The 13,999-nt window shown below is 50.2% G+C and overlaps 1 pseudogene; it reads left to right on the top strand.

The window, feature by feature from the left end:
* The window catches only part of LOC127474816 (zinc finger protein 850-like), a 454,983-nt pseudogene that overhangs the window by 213,928 nt on the left and 227,056 nt on the right, over positions 1-13,999 (top strand).

The raw sequence follows: 13,999 nt of genomic DNA, 5'->3' as shown, positions 1-13,999 counted from the left end.
AATCCAGGGGCCGCTGGGACACTGGGGAGCCTCTTGGAGCCAAGGGAACCCTGGGATGTTTTGGAACATCCTGGAATCAAGGAGCCATTGTGACACTGCAGGGCCCCATGGAACCAAAGGAACCATGAGAGTGTTTGCAACCTCATGGAATCAAGGGGCCATTTCTGGCAGGATGCTCTGCTCTGACAATACCTAAACAATGGTCAGAGATTGCAAACAATGCAAGCTCTCTGTGGTGAGTAACTGCTGGTGTCAAGGTACTGTTTTTAATGTTGAATTATGCTAACCCCAGAATGCTTCATGAAACTTCAAACACACATCCTGCTTTCTGAAGCAGGATTTGACAGATAAGCTGTTCCCTGGCCTGCAAATACATCTGGCAGTCAAACCCTTGATAACTATAAAAGCCTTGTCCAACTTTCCTGTGTCAGATTCTTCCACAGACTTCCTTGAAGTGTGTGGAGCTTCTGCCATGAAACAGGGACAGCTCTTCATGGTCACTGCCCAGGGGTTAAGTGAAAGAGAGAGAACTACCCCCTGTCATTGTGGGGTGAGTTACCTCAATGTCTGCTTCAGGATTGTTTCTTTTTGGTAGCTTTGATCCAATTGCTTTAATAGTGTTACTTTGATAGACTCCACTGTCCTATCTTACACTATACTATAGGGGTTTTTGGCTTTTATAATTTGAAGTAAATATTCTCTTTAAGGTCTTTCATCTGTTCACTTTTCTGATCAATTTTTTTGTTCATTTGTCATAATAAATCATTGTTTTTTTAGAAATATTTCTGATTTGCCATCACTAAAACCTGCAGGACAAAGTGATTGAATCACACCTGTATAATTCCTTCAATTGAAACCAAAATCTGAGTCTGAGATTGGATCCAGCCACTCCCAGGCTCTTCTCTGAGAAGGAATTTAGAAAGCAAGGGGGTCCTTTGTGCACCTCGTAGCTCAACGAGTTCAGCACAGAATCCCCCTGCACACACACAAACACACAGGCATGGGAATCTACACACACACTCCTGTTCATCCCTGCACAGACATAACCCAGACAGACTCGCAGGGGAACTCCACACACCATTCCCACATCACAACATGGGAACAGTTAGAAAAACATAAAATATGTACACCAACCCTCACTGCACTGCAGCATTCACAGGATGTGACGCCTGTGTCCACTTTTGAAATGTTACAGCCATTCTACACAGCCTTTATTTCCTGCCAGCTGAGTATTCTATCAGTTGCATTCTAAGATGAAACTCCAGGCACATGAACAGCTGAATTTGTTCCACATTTAAACGCTGTTGCACATTTTTAAATGGAGAAAGTGGGGAAACTAAGTGTTCAAATGAATGAAACACAGTGAGCCACAAAAGGCAAAAGTACATAGTGTACAGCAGCTTTCTGGAACTACAAAGGTGCTCAATTTTTTATGTTTGGCATTCAGAGACTATGTTTACATTCATTAAACTACTCTCGTTCTGCCCCCCCCCCCTTTTTTAGAGTGTTTCAATTGCCTTTCCTTCTTCCAACAGCTGTGACAACTGCTAAAACAGTCAGTAAAATTAAGTCTGCTCTATAATCCTTTAGTGAACGTTACATTTTAATCAGAGTTTAAGGGAGATTTCTTGTTATGAATGCCCTGATTCATTTAAAATTATTAAACTGACACATATGTCAAAATGAGCGGATACATTTATTGCATGTTAGCTCATTAACTATTAGTAATTATTAGTGCTATTGTTATTGCTGAAAAAGCAAAAATTCCAGACTGCAGCTGGCTTTAAGTTATTGCATTCTTTAATATGTTCTGCCTTAAAATCAAATCATACTTAGTGATGGTCAGACAGATGTCTCTGCACTCTCAAAATGTTCAGACAATTTTTAGCTTGAATCTTCTCTTTCCTCACCCATAACACAAGAACTGCAGAAACTACAATACCTATTTTGTGTGTCCTTATGCTCACATGTGCATATGCCTATCACAATATATAGTCAAATCACAATTGCTATGGATATTATTAATGTGTTAAACTGTAGGGTTTGTTAATTGAAGTAGATATGTTTCTGAATGTTAGTTCTTTCTCTGTGTCCATTCAATCCCATACATTCAATCTCAAGCCCTGCACTCACACAATATACTGGGAGTGTTTTAAGATGGTTTTTAATTGAGCCAAAGAGGAAGAAAAAAATTAGTTTGAATCTTGCACCAGAGCCAAAAAGACATGTGCCCCAATTTAATTGAAATGCATCTACTCTTAGAGGCTTCTCTAAACTAATCCTTCAAATTAGCTCTAAGAAGGTACACTCAAGAAACCTCCTTTGAAAAGGTTGGGGGGGAACAAAGCATCCGTAAAAAAAACCCCAAACCAAACAAAACACCAAAAAAAGCCCAACCTAACACCCAACTTATAATCTCTTTACATATTTTGTAAAAAACGTGTCACTGTAGTGAAGGCTGTAGAAACTGCATTCTTACATTTCTGAAGCTCTCTTACACTATACACAGTGCACTGATCTATAAACCATATCTGAAAGGGCACCCTCCCCTGTTTATTTTCTGTTATTTACCCCAGAACATCCCAGTGGGTTTTCCCTGTGCCCCCTTCCCAAACTGTGCTCCCCCAGCCAGGCTGTTTGCTCCTTCCCGTCTCATTTCAGCCCCGTGCGATGGCCGCCATTCCCTTTTCCTGCCTGGCTCAATTCCCCCCAGCCCTGCGCTGTGCAGGCAGTGAGGACAGCGAGTGGGCAGCTCCCTCCAGCACACTGTCCCCTCCCGAGCAGCCTCTGCGCCGCTGCGGCCGGGGCGATGCGGTCCCTGCTCTTCCTGGCGGTGCAGGGAGAGCGGCTCCGGCAGGAAAAGTTCTCCCAGTCCATGTGCACCCAGCCTTGGAACAGAGCCTTGGAAATCTTTGATCCATACACGGGATGACTGGAACCATCACTTACAGCAGGGTTATCTCTACGTGCTGTCTTTATGTGGTCTGACATCTAATGCACGGTTTTTAAAACAACAGATTAAAGGGGTTGCACTTTTTAAAGGTGCAAAGAACACTCAATTCAACCCTCACAGTTGAATCAATAACACTCCAATAAATACTGACATTAGAAAAGCACCTATTTTAAGTCCTGAAAACCAGAAAAGGGACTTTTCACATGGGTGTCCTGTCATCCAGAACTATTAGGGAAGAATTCACTAGAATAAAGAAGTCTGTAAGTGTTCTGTCCAAGATCAAGGTGAGATTCTCTCTCTTCTAACATTTCACTGACCTAGGAAGCAAGAATTTGGCACACAATTAATACTGGAGAAAAATGAGACCAGTGAAAGATCCTGAGCTCAGGAGAACCTGACTGTGCTGGGGAATCAGAGCTTTCCCCCTGGGAAATGAATTGCTCTGAAACAGTGGGAAGAAACCAGGAACAAAGGCTGAGTTCAAATGCTCAAGAGTCAACAACTCCTTCCTCACCACAAGGTCTGAGCTCCCCTTAACTCATCTCTAGACATCCATGGAAATAAAAGAGCCTGACCTTGATCCCAAGGGAAACAAAGACAAATTCCACGGCTTTAGCTGGAGCAAGGCTGGGGGGGATGGGTCACTCCTCTGTGACATCACATTATTCCCATGACATCACAGTTCCCATGTGACATCACACCTCCCCCATGACATCACAACTGTCACATGACATCACATCTCCCCTATGACATCACACCTCCCCTGTGACACCACAGCTGACATCTGATCTATCATATGACATCACATCTCTCCTGTGATATCAGATCGTTCCTGTGACATCACGTCCTCCCCTGTGACATCACAGTTTCCCTGTGACATCATATCTCCCCTATGATGTCACATCCTCCCCTGTGACATCACATCCTTCCTGTGACATCATATCTCTCCTGTGATATCATATCAGCCCTGTGATATCACATCCTCCCTGTGACATCACATCTCCCCTATGGCATCTCATCCTTCCTGCGGCATCACATCTCCCATATGACATCACATCCATCATATGACATCACACCTCTCCTGTGACATCACACCTCTCCATGATATCACATCTCCCCATGACATCACATCCAGTGACATCCAGATCCATCCCAAGGTTGGGGGTGTGAGACAGGCAGAAGCACAAATGCCTGCACAGCCCAGAGCAGTCAGTGTGGGGCTGTGCTTGCTGCTGCAGAGACCCCCAGGGAACAAACCCAGCAAGTAGTTTTGGGGGGGGTGTCCCTAAGGAGGACACTTGCCTTATTATTGCTTATTCTTTGTAATATCTTACAGATCTCTCATACAACACCTAAGGATGGATTCTATAGAATCTGTGCCATAGATATTTGGGTTGGGTCTGGCTGAGCTGCAGTTCAGTTCCCCACAGCAGCCCTCCCAGGGCTGGGCTTGGCATTGGCAGCTGGAAGGGGGTTGAGAACACCCCAGTGTTTTGGCCACTGCTGAGCACAGCACCAACACTGGGACATTCCTTCCTTGGCTGAGGGCAAGAGCCTGGCAGGGGATCCAAGTAGGCCAGCTGAGCCCAACTGACCCAAGGGACATTGCAGCCCATGGGAGGTCAGCTCAGCTCTAAAAGCTGAGGCCCGGAGCAGGAGGGGGGCATTCATTGTCTGATGGCTGCCTGCTGAGGAACCGTCCCGCGGACCCAAGCCCTGCTCCTGGGGAGTGGCCGACCATGGCTGCTCATAGGAAGCAGAGAACAAACCCTGCTGTCTTTTGCTTTAAATAAACTGTCTTATCCCAACCCACCAGTTGTTTTTTTTCCCACGTTACTCCCTCCCCTGTCCTACTGAGAAGGGGAGTAATAGAGCAGCTGGGAGGGCACCTGGTGTCCAGCCAAAGTCAACCCACCACACACCTGAACACTTCCAGAGACTCCACCATCTCCCCGGGCTACTTGTTCCAATGCCTGAACACTCTCTTAGTGGAAAAAGGGGTTTTGAATATCTAATCTAAGCCTCACCAGATGCACCTTAAGGCCGTTTCCTCTCTTCCTGTCACTAAAGGCTTTGCAGAAGAGACCGATCCCCACACCCACTAAAACCTCCTTTCAGGTCATTGCAGAGAGCAATGAGGTCCCCCCTGAGTCTCCCCTTCTCCAGACTCAACCAGCCCAGTTCCCTCAGCCGTCCCTCAGCAGACATGTTTTCCAGAGCCTTCCCCAGCTCTGTTCCCTTCTCTGGACACGCTCCAGCCCCTCAAGGGCCTTTTGGAACTGAGGGGCCAGAACTGGACACAGCACTCCAGGTGGGGCCTCCCCAGTGCCCAGCACAGAGGGGCAATCAGTTCTCTGCTCCTGCTGGCCACACTCTTCTCCACAAAGGCCACGATGCCCTTGGCCTTCTTGCCCCCTTGGGCACTCTCTGCCTCATATCCAGCCCCTGTCAAGCAGCACCCCCAAGTCCCTTCCTGCTGAGCAGCTCTCCAGCCCCTTCCCCCAGCCTGGAGTGTTCCAGGGTGTTTTTGGGACCCAAGTGTAGGCCCCGACACTTGACCTTATTGATCCAGCCTGTCCAGATCCCTCTGCAGAGCCTTCCTGCCCTCCAGCACATCCACACTCACACCCAACATGGTGTTGTCCACGACTTTCCTGAGGGGGCACTCAATCCCCTGCCCCAGATCATCCACAATGATGTGAAACAGGAGCAGCCCCAACCCTGAGCCCTTGGGAACCCCACTAGTGACCGGCCCCACCTGAATTTCCTTCCATTCTCCACCACTCCCTGGGCCATCAGACACTTTGTCACCCAGCAAACAGTTCCCTGGGCAAGCCATGAGCAGCCAGTTTGTGCAGGAGATGCTGGGGGAGATGGTGCCAAAGGCTTTCTGGAATTCCACAGAGACACATCCCCAGCCTTTCCCTCAGCTGCTGAGCGGGTCCTTTGTGAGAGAAGGAGATGAGGTTGGTCAGGCAGGACCTGCCTTTCCCAACCCCACGCTGGCTGGGCCTGATCGCCCAGTTGTCTTAGGGCACCTGGGCACAGCTCCCAGAGCTTTAAGATTTCCTTCTTAAAGTACCTCCAGCCTTCCTGGACTCTTTTGTTCTTCAGGACCGACTCCTAAGGGACTCCATCCATCATTCTCCTGGGAACTCCAAAGCCTGCCTGCCAGGTGTCCAAGGGGTCAGTTCTGCTGCCCTCTCCTTCCTTCCCCCACAATGGAAAACTCCCTCATTTTGGCTCCCCGTGCCCCAGACGGCTCCGACCACCACCTCACCCACCAGTCCCACAATCATGGAATGCTTTGGCTTGGGAGGGCCTTCAGGAGCATCTCAGCACCCTCATGGTCAAGAATACCTTTCTACTATCTCCTCCAACCCTTCCCTCCATCCATGTGAAGCCACTGCCTTTTGTCCTGTCACTCCAGGCCCTTGTCCAAAGTCTCTCTCCCTCTTTCTCATTGGCTCCCTTCAGGCAGTGGAAGGCCACAATTAGATCACCCCAGAGCCTTCTCTTCTCCAGCCTCAACAATCCCATTTATCTCAGCCTGGAGATATTTCTGAACCTCCCAGAATCCACGGGCCATTGGGACCCTGCAGAACCTCCTGCATTCAAGTGCTCCTTGTGAAACTGCAGGCTCTCCTGGAACCCAAGGATTCCTGGAACACTGCAGAGCTCACAGAACCAAGGGGCCACTGTCCCACTGCAGTTCCTTCTGAAGCACAAGGGACCCTGGGACAATGGGAAATCTCCGAGAATCCAAAGGGCATTTTGGGACTGCAGGGCCTCATGGAACTAAAGGAACCTTTGGAGACTGGGGAAGCTCATGGAATCCAGGGGCCATTGGGACATGTGGGGCCTCCTGGAAGCAAAGGAACCCTGAGAATTTCTGTGGGAACAAGTTAAGGCAGCAGCAGCTGCATTCAGTTAATTCGGATCCAAAAGGAGTGTTTTGGCCCTGACTGGTGTTTTCCATCCAGAGAGTGCTGTTTGCCAAAGTGGAAACCACTTGGAATGCTCTGCATGGCAGCCTGTGTTTTTCTCTGGTGGCTGAACACAGCCAGCACATGAGGGGAGGGGAATGTGTGGGATCAGGGCACTGCTTTGGGGCCATGCTGGGAATTCCAGTGGACTAAAAGACAAAGCCCAGGTGCTGTTTCCAAAGGAACCCCAATGAAAGGGGGACGCCGGAAAGATGGGTGGACAAGTCCCAAAATGGAACTCTGTGTGTGCAGCCTCATTTTCTCCTTCAGTGCCCACAGGAGAGGGAGCAAACAGTGGGGGTTGGGACCCCAAAACTGTTCAGGGGGGAAATGGGGGATTGAGGGGACAATGGGAATATGGAAGGAACAGGGAGAAGGGTGGAAAAGGGGGGGTGGTCTGGTGGGTCGGATGGTCTAATGGGGGTCTTTGGGCACAGAGGGGTTGGGAAAGGGGGGTGGCCCCCCTGTGCTCCCAACTTCCTGTGGGGTGCTGGATCCAATCTCAGCCTTGGATTATGCCAACAGTTTCAGTTTAAAGGAATTACAGAGGTGTGACTGAATCAATTTTGTACTCCAGGTTAAAGGATGGTAAATCAGATCTATTGATAGAAATGAATTTATTTAGAGTTACAAATGATCACACAAAACATCTTCATCAGAATTATTTACTGCACAACAGAAACACTAAAACTACAAGGAGTACAGGACAAGATAGGATAGTGCTCTACACTAAAGCAATTGTTGAAGCAATTCTACTCAAGCTGGCACAAAAGCAATGATTATTAATTAGAGATGGATGGAACTGCCCCAGACCAACACTGGTGGGGAGATCTCTGCTCTCAGACTCAAGGAGTGACCTTAGTGGGTCCCCAGCCAAGGCAGGAATCTCCACACATCCCCAGGAAGGGTTCTGTTGGAAGAACCTGCCCCTGGGAAAGGGGACTGGCCCTTTCTGGTCAAAAGGGATGGACTGACAGTCACTGGACTCCAGGGGTTGCCTCAACCATCAGGGGGTTCATTTGGGGTGGAAGCAGCGGCCAAAGCTCTTCCCGCAGTCGGGGCACTGGTGGGGCTTCCTTTACTCGTGGGTCCATTGGTGTGAGGTCAAGTGTCCACTCTGGGTGAAGCTCTTCCCACACTCCCCACACTTGTAGGGCCTCTCTCCTGTGTGGATGCGCCGGTGCCTGATGAGGGTGGAGTTCCGGTTGAAGCCCTTCCCGCAGTCGGTGCAGCGGAAGGGCCTCTCATCCGTGTGCGTCCGCTCATGCCTGAGGAGAGTTGAGCTGTGCTGAAACCTCTTCCCACATTCCAAGCACTTGTAGGGCCGTTCCCCAGTGTGGATGCGCTGGTGGGTGTGGAGGGTGGAGCTGTCCCTGAAGCTCTTCCCACATTCCCTACACATGTAGGGCTGTTCCCCTGTGTGGATCTGCTGGTGTCGGATCAGGTGGGAACTGTTCCTGAAACTCTTCCCACATTCCAAGCACCTGAAGGGCTTCTTTCTAGTGGGAGGTTGCCTTGGGACCACCAGGTCAGAGGTCCCGCTGAAGCTCTGTCTGCCTTCCCGGCACAGGCTGGCTCTTTCCTCCTCAGAGCACCCTGGGCTGGCTTTGGAGCCCCTCCTGCGGGGGGATCTCCGGCCCTTTTCCTCCCCGCTGCCTTCCTGCGCCGGGGAGCCCTTCAAAACGGCCTCTCCCACCAGGGTCTCACGGGGGGATTTGTCCTCCGGGCTCTCCCTCCTCAGCTCGGGGCCTGGGGCAGGAAGCAAGAAGGACAGGCAGGGGATTTGCCTCCGGCCCACAGGGAAGGCCAAGGACATCCCCCCAACTCCGGCCCCGGCAGGACGGCGGCGCCAGCGGGGTTGTCCTGCAGCCGGGGCCATGCTGGGCTGACAGAGCCAGCACAACACCCGCCCAAAGGGACACTGACTTCCTCCTCACCTGCCTGGGGGGCCCAAGGCATCTTCCTCTTCCTCACAGCCTCCTCCTCCATCCGACCAAGCTTTGGGAAGGACAAATCCTGATGGGAGGAGAAAACAAGGGCTGAGCGCGCTGGCTTGGGGGTTCCTCCTGCCCAAGTCCATCTCTAGAACTCACCGGGCATCCTGTGACCATAAAAACCTCCAAACACCAAGACTCAGCCCAGAAAACCCCAAATCATCGAGATTCAGGTAAAAGTCTATAAGAAATAGTGAGAAGACTCCTGCCCCCCCAAACTGAAAAAAGTTGAGATTCACCTAAAAAATACTCTAAAATATGAAGATGAGCCCAAAAAAATTCTCCTAAGATTTCCCCTTCTCTGGTTTCCCCCCTTTATGGTTCAGAGAGTTTCTCCTGTCTGGGATGCTGGGGGTTCTACCTAGAGATGTTGGGAGTGTTGGGGGTCCCAAGGCTCCCTTCTCCTCTGATTCTCGCCTTCGGGATGCTGCATTCCCAGAAATTCCCCCTCTCCAGGTTCTCCAATTTGTTGTCCTAGGGGATCCCAGGGGTCCCCACTGTCCAGGCTTCCCCTTCTCCGTGCCCCCCCTCACCAGGCTCTCAGGGGCCCTCTGAGAGGGCACTGGGAGGGACTGGGGGGGAACTGGGGCACACTGGGGGGCACTGGGGAGTTACCTGGGGATACCAGGACACACGGGGGGACACTGGCAGGTTACTGGGCCATACTGGGGGTTACTGGGTGCTCACTGCAGGATCACTGGGCCATACTGGGGGGCAGTGGGAGGTCACTGGGACACACTGGCTGGTCACTGAGGGGGTTACTGGGCCATATTGAGGGTAACTGGGAGGTCACTGGGATATACTGGGGGCACTGGGATCCCCTTACCCGGATGTGGTACATCTCCCACCCCGGATTTTTGGGGGCATCCATAGGACCCCTCCTCTGGGGGCTGGAGGATCCCTTGAAACCCACTGCTGGGCTTTAGGGGACCCTGTAAAATCCCCTCAAAACCCTCTGAAATTCCCCCCTTGACCCATCGAAACCTCCTCAAGGACCCCTCATCCCTCCCCAGCACCCTCTAAACCCTCTCAGTGACCCACAAAACCCACCTGAGACTCCCCAAGCCCATTCAGGGACCCCCAATCCCCCTCACGGGCCCTCCAAACAGTCTGGGACACCTTAAACCCCCTAGAGACCCCAAAACTGCCTCGAAGGTCCCCGCAAAGCCTCCCAGGAACCCAAAACCTCCCAAGAGACCCCCAAAGCCCACCTGGGACACCCCAAATCTTCTCAGAAAACAAAACCCCCATCAGAGCCGCCCAAAACCCTCCAGGGACCTTCAACCTCCCCCCCGAGTCCTTTCAGGGACCCCTCACAACGTTCCCGGGAACCCTCGAACCCCCCCGCTAAACCCCCCCGAGGCCTCCAGCCTTTCCACCCACACCCGCGCTCCCCGCAGCCCCCGAGGGGATCCCCAGACCCCGCTCTCGCCGCCCCCCCGCCAACTCACCCAGCGAAGTGCAGCGGCCGCAGGCGAGTCCTCCTCACTCCCGACCACGAGGCCAAAATGGCGCTCGCTCCGCGCGCCCTCCGCCTTTACAGACCCGCCCCGCAGCCAATCAGCGCGCGGCCACGGCCCCTGCCCGCCCCCCGCCTGCGCGGGGCATTGTGGGAGTTGTAGTCCCTGCGGCGGGGGAGGATCGGGCGTTTTGCTTTTTAGTTTTTCTGTCTTCTTTTATTTTCTCTTTTTCCTTTCTTTCTTTTCTTTCTTTTTTCTTTTTTTCCTCTTTTTATTCTCTTTTTTTCTCTCTCTTTTTTCTTTTTTTCTCTTTTTTATTTGTTCTTTCTTTTTTTCTCATTTTTTCCTGTTTTTTCTTCCTTTTTTTCTCTTTTTTTTCTCCTTTTCCTCTTTTTTCTCCCTTTTTTTTAAATTTTCTTTTTTCTTATTTTTCCCTTTTCCATTTTTTTTTATAGTTTTCTATCAGTTGTTTTATTTAAGGACGATTTAAACACAGATCAAAACAATCTCCATGTACATATCTTACAAAAACAGATAATCTGCCTCGTTCCAGGTTTGTGAGGATTCTCAAGATCACAAACACTGAGACATCAAGGGTGGAAGTGAAGCAACTTTATCCTGTCCCTTGCCACAGCCTCCAATCCACACCCAGCCCTGGATTTCTGCAAAGCCGCTGGGCAGGAGCAGGAGATGGAGCTGGTGCTCAGCGGGAGGGGCAGCAACAACAAACCCGTGTCTTTGGCACAGGGGAAGGAATTTAGTGCTTGAGGGGTTACATTCCACAGGCTCCCCTGGGGATCAGCTCATGCTTGGACAGTGAGAACAGCAAGAACATTCCTAATAAAAATGCCAGAGGGAAGGGAGCGGAGGGGGAGCAGGGGCAGGAAAAGGAAGCAGAGCGGTGGAAGATGGGCTGGGGCGGTCGGGGCTGGTGGAAGGCAGGCTGGACAATGCCTTGTTTGGTCCAGCAGCTGGACCAGCTCCAGGGCAGGTGTCGGGGCAGCCTCTGCCACAGGGACATGGACAAACAGACCCTACAAAAGCTCTCAGAGGGGTTGGGGGCCCTGGGCGGGGCTGCGCTCTCGCCTCAAGCCAGGATATCCCAGGGCAGTGGAACAGCAATTCCTGTCAGCTCCCAGCAAAGATTATTGGGGTTTGCACTGGGGAAATATTGACGCTCCAGCTTCTTCTTCTCTTTTTAGAACTTTGAGCTTGCAGTCGGGTAGAAGGGCTGGTGGGGGAGTGGGAAGAGACCCACTGAGGGGCACATCTCATCCCTCAGTTAGATGGAGCTAAACCCCTGATCTTGCTTAGGAATAGCTGCTGATGCTCAGTTTTCTTCTTTCCCTTCTGCTTTAGTGGGATATTACATTTCCCTGCAGTATTGGTTATAGAAGGGTATGTCAGCTGGAATGGTTTGGTTGTTACAGAAAGCATAAATGCATTTTAAGGAAGGTATTTTTACATAGAGGAGGCCTCCAAAAAAACCCAAAGGTAATATAAGTGCAGAATATAGTGAACTTTGGGGTTTTCTTTTTAATTCTTGGGTAGAAAAGCCATCCCAGTTAGGGACAGCAATTTATTGCGTTGCTGAAAAAAAAACAACCAACAAACAAAAAAAAGAAATCTGAATTTGTTCTCTTTCAGATTTGTTTTTGATCATAAGAATCCTTCTAGTGAAAAGGGCTAATTTACTCTTTCTAGAGGAATATTTTAAGTGTGATTATCACAATATCACAGCTACTGAAAAGGTCTAAAATAGGACATTGACCTTGAATGTGTTCCTGCGTTTAGGATGTGGTGCTGTAGTAGTTTGGACTTCGTTTTCCCCCAGAGGCTAAGAAAAGTGGTAGACCCCAAGGGGTGGAAACCCCTAGAAGGATCTCTTCAAGAAACAATAGAACTGCAACTCATTTTTTAAGGTATCATCTCAAAATGTTCACTCTTGCTCTGTAAAGACATACCACAAGGATTGTAGAAAGCTTGCAGTATCCCAGGAAGTACATGTGGTATTTTATCAGTGTAAATATGGATAAGATTTTCAATATTTCTGCTGGCAATACTCCATAACTAAAGTAAGTTTTCCCTTTGGTGCTGCACTAGTTTATGATTTAATTGTTACTGACATTCCATTCCACCAGTCACATTATTAGCTTCACCAAATGATAGGGAAATAATCCTGTATTAATTAAAGAGAGCAACTGAATTCCCTCAGTCACCTTATCCTTGGCTGTCTGAGACAGAGATGCACTTCAGCTTCCGTAAAGAAACTTCCACTAAAAAAGAGCTTGGGATAATAGTGAGAGATCCATCTTGAAGGGTGTGCCTGATTCCCACACTGTAAAACCTCATGGATACTCTCAGGTTCCCATTATTAAATAACACTGCTGCCTAAATTCAGCTGCAAAGGAGACCATGTGCCAAAGTCAGTAGTCCAGGTTTGATTTACAGTAAATAGGAGGGAGAGAGAAAGGAAGAAATAGAAAGAGAGAGAGAGAAGAAGGAGGTGGTGGGAAGCCAGTGAGAGAGAGACAGAGATGAAGTAAATGTATCACAACATGGAGACCCCTGAGGCTCCCACCGGTCCTTCTTAACCCTGCTCTGCTCGGTGGAGGGTCCCCAAGTTGTGCTTCTGGGCTATCACTTTTATCCAGCCCAAGCCCTGGGTATTCAGGGGGGTAGATGCTGTTCCCACAGCTTGGGCTGGCACATCTACAAGGACTTGCTTCCTTTCCCACAGCTTGCCACGGTGGGAGTTTTGCCCGCTGTGCTTCCAGTCTGCAGGTGGGAATCTTTGTCTGGATGGGTTCCCCAGACCTGCCTTACCAGCCCTGGCTTCCTGTTGGGGCTGTCTGCTCTTTCCCACAGTCTGCACAGTGCAATTCTGTCCTGGGGGCTACTTCCAGAGCTTCACCTCCCTTTAGGCCTTGGAATTAAATGCCTTCCTGTTTGCCACCAGTGCTTGTGTGTTGTGGTGCCTTATGGGATTTTCCTGCTTTGACAGCATTTTGAGACAGTTCATTGTGCCCTTCAAGTCCTTCCATGTGCACACACACACCACTCTCACCAGTGTCTGGCCCTCCAAAGAACACAAGCCCTGATGATTTGTAGCTCCCACTCCAGTGGTTGGCACTTGGAGCTCCCTCCGTACCCAGAGCTCAGAGCTCCCTTGTGCCAGAAAGTTTAGAGATTGTGCCTCATTCTGCCAAGACAACCCTTGGAAAAAGGTGTCCCTCTGTGTTTCCTGGGATCAGAGCACTCTATTGTCATCTTCCAAAACCTTGGAGAGGTCCCAGAGATCTCCCAGGAAGGAATTTGGGGCCTCAAGTACATGACCCGTATATAGAGGCTGAGGACTCAGGGGTCAGGGGTGCAAAGATTGAGGACAGTAGAGGAGTAGCCTGAGAGGTCTGGAAGGGGGGTGTGAGAGCTGGTGGAGCTTTTCTTCCTGTCAGAAAACAGCCTAAGAAAGAAATAGTGCCAAGAAAAGCAGCTGGAGTCTGGATGAGCCCAAGGCTTTGTGTGTGCAGGAAGAGCCAGGGAGGACTTGGCAAAGGGCTGGCAAGGTTCCTGCCCTGAGCAGCTCTGCCCTGTCCTCCCACCCCA

The sequence above is a fragment of the Manacus candei genome, unplaced genomic scaffold (genome assembly GCF_025592945.1).
Source record: "Manacus candei isolate 608988 ecotype Guabito, Panama unplaced genomic scaffold, ASM2559294v1 h1tg000045l, whole genome shotgun sequence".
NCBI lineage: Eukaryota > Metazoa > Chordata > Aves > Passeriformes > Pipridae > Manacus > Manacus candei.
Note: the sequence above shows the minus strand (reverse complement) of the source record. Positions and strands in the feature narration are given on the sequence as shown.